The sequence below is a fragment of the Elephas maximus genome, chromosome X (assembly GCF_024166365.1).
Source record: "Elephas maximus indicus isolate mEleMax1 chromosome X, mEleMax1 primary haplotype, whole genome shotgun sequence".
Lineage (NCBI taxonomy): Eukaryota > Metazoa > Chordata > Mammalia > Proboscidea > Elephantidae > Elephas > Elephas maximus.
In genome coordinates this window covers 125,947,325-125,953,324 of record NC_064846.1, presented here as the reverse complement: position 1 = coordinate 125,953,324, position 6,000 = coordinate 125,947,325, and positions in this window count along the sequence as shown.

Here is a 6,000-nt window from a genome sequence, read left to right as displayed (position 1 = left end):
GGCCCTCAGGTTGGAAGGCATTCAAAAGATAACTATGGAAGAGCTGCCTCCTCAAAGTGGAGTTAACCTTAATGATGTGAATGGAGTCAAACTTTTGGGATATACATTTGCTGATGTGACACGGCTCAAAATGAGAAGTACCAGTTGCAAACATCCATTAATAATAAGAACGTGGAATGTAAAAAGTATGAATCTAGGAAAATTGGAAATAATCAAAAATGGAATGGAAGGCATAAACATCGATATCCTAGGCATTTGAATCAGACAAGCATATGGTCTACTATGCCAGGAATGACAACTTGAAGAGGAATGGCATTGCATTTGTCGACTAAAAGAACATTTCAAGATCTATGCTGAAGTACAACACTGTCAGTGATAGGATAATATCCATATGCCTACAAGGAAGACCAGTTAATAAGACTATTATTCAAATTTATGTACCAACCACTAAGGTCAAAGATGAAGAAATTGAAGATTTTTACCAACTTTTGCAGTCTGAAGTTAACCAAACATGCAAGATGCATTGATAATTACTGGTGATTGGAATGTGAAAGTTGGAAATAAAGAAGGATTTGTAATTGGAAAATATGGTCTTGGTGATGGAAATGACACTGGAGATCCCATGATAGAACTTTGCAAAAAGATCAATGACTTCTTCATTGCAAATACCTTTTTTCAGCAACATAAACGATGACTATACACATGGACCTCACCAGGTGGAAAACACGGGAATCAAATTAACAATACCTGTGGGAAGAGACAATATCATTAGTCAGAACAGGGCCAGGGGGTGACTTCAGAACAAACTATCAATTGCTCATATGCAAGTTCAATCAAAGCTGAAGAAAATTAAAATAAGTCCACTAGTGCCAAAACATGACCTTTGGTATATCCCACCTGAATTTGGAGACCATTTCAAGAATAGATTTGACGCATTGAACAGTAATGATGGAAGATCAGATGAGTTGTGGGAAGACATCAAGGATATCATACATGAAAAAAGCAAAAGGACATTAAAAAGAAAGAAAAGACCAAAATGGATATCAGAAGAGACTCCGGAACTTACTCTTGAACATAGAGTAGCTAAAGGGAATGGAAGAAATGATGAAGTAAAAGGGCTGATCAGAAGATTTCAAAGGGCAGCTCAAGAGGACAAAGTAAAATATTATAATGAAATGTGCAAAGGCCTGGAGTTAGAAAAACAAAAGGGAAGAACACACTTGGCATTTCTCAGGCTGAAAGAACTGAGGAAAAAATTCAAGCCTCGAGTCACAATACAGCAAAAAATTGAATGATGCAGGAAGCATCAAAAGAAGATGGAAGGAATACACAGTCACTGTACCAAAAAGAATTGATCAATATTCAACCATTTCAGGAGGTAGTATATGATCAAGAACTGATGATATCGAAAGAAGTCCAAAGTGCACTGAAGGCATTGGCAAAAAACACGGCTCCAGGAATTGACAGAATACCAATTGAGATGTCTCACCAAATGGATGCAGCACTGAAGGTGCTCACTTGTCTATGCCAAGAAATTTGGAAAGACAGCTACCTGGCCAACCAACTGGAAGAGATCCATGTTTGTGTCCATTCCAAAGAAAGGTTATTCAACAGAATGCAGAAATTATCCAACAATATCATACACAAGTAAAATTTTGCTGAAGATCATCCAAAAGTGGTTGCATCAGTACATCAACAGGGAGCTGCCAGAAACTCAAGCCAGATTCAGAAGAGGATATAGAACCAAGGATATCATTGCTGATGTCAGGTGGATCCCGGCTGAAAGCAGAGAATACCAGAAAGATGTTTTACCTGTGTTTTATTGACTATGCAAAGGCATTTGACTGTATGGATCATAACAAATTTTGGATAACATTACAAAGAATGGGAATTCCAGAACACTTAGTTGTGTTCATGAGGAATGTACAGACATGGACAAAGAGGCAGTTGTTCAAACAGAACAAGGGGATACCGTGTGGTTCAATGTCAAGAAAGGTGTGCGTCATGGTGTATCATTTCACCATATTTATCCTGTCGAGCAAATTATCTGAAAAAGACTCATTATATGCAGATGACACAACCTTACTTGCTGAAAGTGAAGCAGACTTGAAGCAATTACTGATGAAGATCAAAGACCACAGCTTTGGGTATAGATAACACTTCAACATAAAGAAAACAAAATTCTCACAACTGGACCAATAAGCAATATCATGATAAATGGAGAAAAGAATGAAGTTGTCAAGGATTTCATTTTACTTAGATCCATAATCAACGACCATGGAAGCAGCAGTCAAGAAATCAAAAGATGTATTGCACTGGGAAAATCTGCTGCAAAAGACTTCTTTAAAGTGCTAAATAGCAAAGATGTCATTTTAAGGACTGTGGTGCCCCTGACCCAAATCATGGTGTTTTCAATAGCCTCATATGCATGTGAATGCTGGACAATGAATAAGGAAGACCAAAGAAGAATTGATGCCTTTGAATTATAGTGTTGGTGAAGAATATTGGATATACCATGGACTGACAGGAGAATGAACAAATCCGTCTTGGAAAAAGTACAGTCAGAATGCTCCTTAGAAGCGAAGATGGTGAGACTTCATCTCATGTACTTTGGACATGTTATCAGGAGGGATCAGTCCTTGGAGAAGGACATCATGCTTGGTAAAGCAGAGGGTCAGGGAAAAAGAGGAAGACCCTTGATGAGATGGATCGAAACAGTGGTTACAACAATGGGCTCAAGCATAACAACGATTGGGAGGATGGCACAGGACCAGCCAGTGTTTCGTTCTGTTGTTCATAGGGTCGCTATGAGTTGGAACCAACTCAATGGCATCTAACAACAACACATATCATAGTGCATGGTGCAGAGTAAATACAGGGAGTCCCCAACTTACGGTGGGGTTTCATTCCAATGACTCTGTCGTAAGTCAGTTCTGATCCCATACCCAGTGCTGTCGAGTCGATTCCGACTCATAGCGACCCTACAGGACAGAGTAGAACTGACCTAAAGCGTTTCCAAGGAGTGCCTGGTGGATTCCAGTCAGTTCCAGTCAGTTCTGAAGTAAGTTAAATACCTCATTTTGTTTTAGTTTGCATTATTAGTGGTATCTTTATAAATCAGATATTTGTCTTTGGGGTTTGGAAACATTGTATATAAACTTACAGATATGTTTTCAAACATACATACATAAAAAATACACAAACATAAAAATTTACTCAGATGATGAAGAGTTAGATGACACTGGCATTTTGTCAGTTTCAGTAATAACTCCAGGTGTGGAAGGTTCTGGATCATCTGGATTATCCCTGAGGATAGGGATGACATTTCTAGTCATAAAATTAGTGAGAGTTGTCTGTATGGTCCTTTTCTTTTTTTCTTCATATATTTTGTGGTAACATCTCACTGCTTCCCAAATCTGTCTATTAACTCTAGCAAAGTGATTAGCATTTGGGTCTATGGTTTCAAGCAACTGAAGTCCCTGATTTAGTTTAGAAAAAAACTCCAGCTAATCTTTTCACTGTAAAAATTTTGACAACCTCTCTCCTTCTTCCTTTATTTCTTTCTTCTTAAGCATTTCTTTCTTTTCAAAATCCATTAAACCCTGATCTGTCAATTTTCCTTCTTCATGACCTATGAGCTGTTCCACATCAGCGACATCATGTTCTAAATTCAGTATTCTTGCCATAGGAATGAGTTTGCCACTGATCTGTTACATCGTATTATCCTGATCAAATGCCTGGAGTTGTTCATATAACTCAGCAATTTTTTCATATCTCCTGCATGCACTTTCCCATAACTTTCTCCCAGGAAGATATAGTTTTCCAGATGCACTGACTGTCATAAATACAATTCATCATAACTCAAATATGTCATAAATTGGGGATTACCTGTACTTAATAAATACATGTTGATTTGAACTGACTTTCCAGGGAAGGAGTAAAACCTGACACCCTAAGCAGCCCACAAGCAAGGAAGAGAAATAAGCTCATAATAATTAAAAATACTCACCACTTACACCACTTATAGAATGTCAACTATACGTCTAGCATTATGTTAAGTAATTTACAAGCATTATCTCATTGAATATTCACATCACATTAACTCTATGAGATAGGTACTGTTCTTGTTTTAGAGGTGAAGAATCTGAAATACAGAGAAGTTCAACACCTTGGCCAAAGATACACAGGTATAAAGTAGCAAAACTAGAATTGAACTCAGTCTTGTCTGACTCCAAGAGTTGGCTTGTTAAGCGCTACCAGTCTCTGTTGAGAATCTCTCAGTACTGCTCTGCTTTACTTACAGAAAGCACCATCACAGGCAAAGCAATATTGGTTGGATAATGCTGATAATGTAAAAAAAGATCATTAAATATGGGTGTAGTGGGTTAAATAATGGCCCCCAAAAAGATATGTCCGTGTCCTAATCCCTGAAACCTGTGAATGTTACCTTATTTGGAAAAAGACTCTTTGCAGATGTAATTAATTTAAAGACCTTGAGATGAGTAGAACATCCTGGATTATCCAGGTGTGCCCTAAATCCAATGACAAGTGTCCTTATAAGAAGCACACAGAGACAGACAGAAGAGGAGGAGACAATGTGACCATGGATGCCAAGATGGGAGTGATGCAGCCGCAAGCCAAGGGATGCCTGGAGGAGCCATCAGGAACTGGAAGGAAAAAGGAACAGGTTCTCCCTTAGAGTCTCCAGAGGAAGTGTGGCCCTACCAACACCTTGATTTCAGACTTCTGCCCTCCAGAACTGTGAGAGAATAAATTTCTGCTGTTTTAAGCTACCGAGTTTATGGTAATTTGTTACAGTAGCCATAAAGAACTAATACAATTGGTCCTGTAGTCTGAAAGATAAAAGTGCATCAGTGGATAATAAGACAGATTATTTGAAACCAAGGTGTACAGAACAGAGTTAACATAGCAGGCCTGAGACTTCTATCCTTAAAAAGGGTTGCTTGCAAGATTGGCCTCTGGGTAACTTCTGGGAACTTAGATTTCAAGAGGTTTCCCACCATTCCCTAAACTGTACAATGTGGCTTGTATCGAACACCTGTTTTCCTTCCAGGAGTCTGGAAGTTTGGTATATGCTAGACAGAGGGTGCCTACATAATTGACCTCTGATAACAACCCTGGGCTCCTAAGCTCAGACAGTTTCCCTGGTACACAACATTTCACATGTTATTACAACTTGTTGCTGGAGGAGTTAACCGTGTCCTCTGGGACTCCACTGGGAAAGGACTCTTGGAAGGTTGCACCTGGTTTTCTCCAGACTTTGCCCCATGCTCCTTTTCCCTTTGTTGATTTTGCTTTGTATCCTTTTACTGTAATAAATATTAATTGTGAGTACAGCTATATGCTAAGTCCTGTGAGTCCTCCTAGCAAATCATCAAACTTGGGAGTGTTCTTAGGGATCCCTGACACACAAAGCCTTCCTGGACAATCTTTGTACATGACTATCATATGTCTTCAGTTGACTAATCAAGGAAGACAGACTTCCTCAAGACAGACTTCCTCATATCAGCTATTGATATGAGTTAGTATAAGGGTATAGGTGACAATATGGGGCATAGAATGTAGTGTAAATCTAGAGCATTGTCATTAATGCAGTTCAGCCAATCTGCTTCTCTCCATAAATATGTTTGTCTTCTCACAATCAATGAGCTGATCTTTTTATTTTTCTGGGTCAAACTTCCAAGTCAGAGAATCTGATTAACATAGGTAATTAGTATGGTGTCTTTATGAAACAGGCCACTTCAGAGCTCATGACCAGCCAGTGGATTGACTGCCCTTGGGTCAGGTGTACACCTAAAGGTCAATCAGCTGAAGCTGAAGAGGGCTGATGGGTTATGGTAAAAAAAAATAATAAAAAACAAATCATTAATACCCAAGACTACCTAGGACCACTTGCTTCTATTATCAGCAGGGCTACAGGAGGGACAGTTACCATTTGAAGAATTATGGACATGATAGACTCTGTGATTAAAATATATA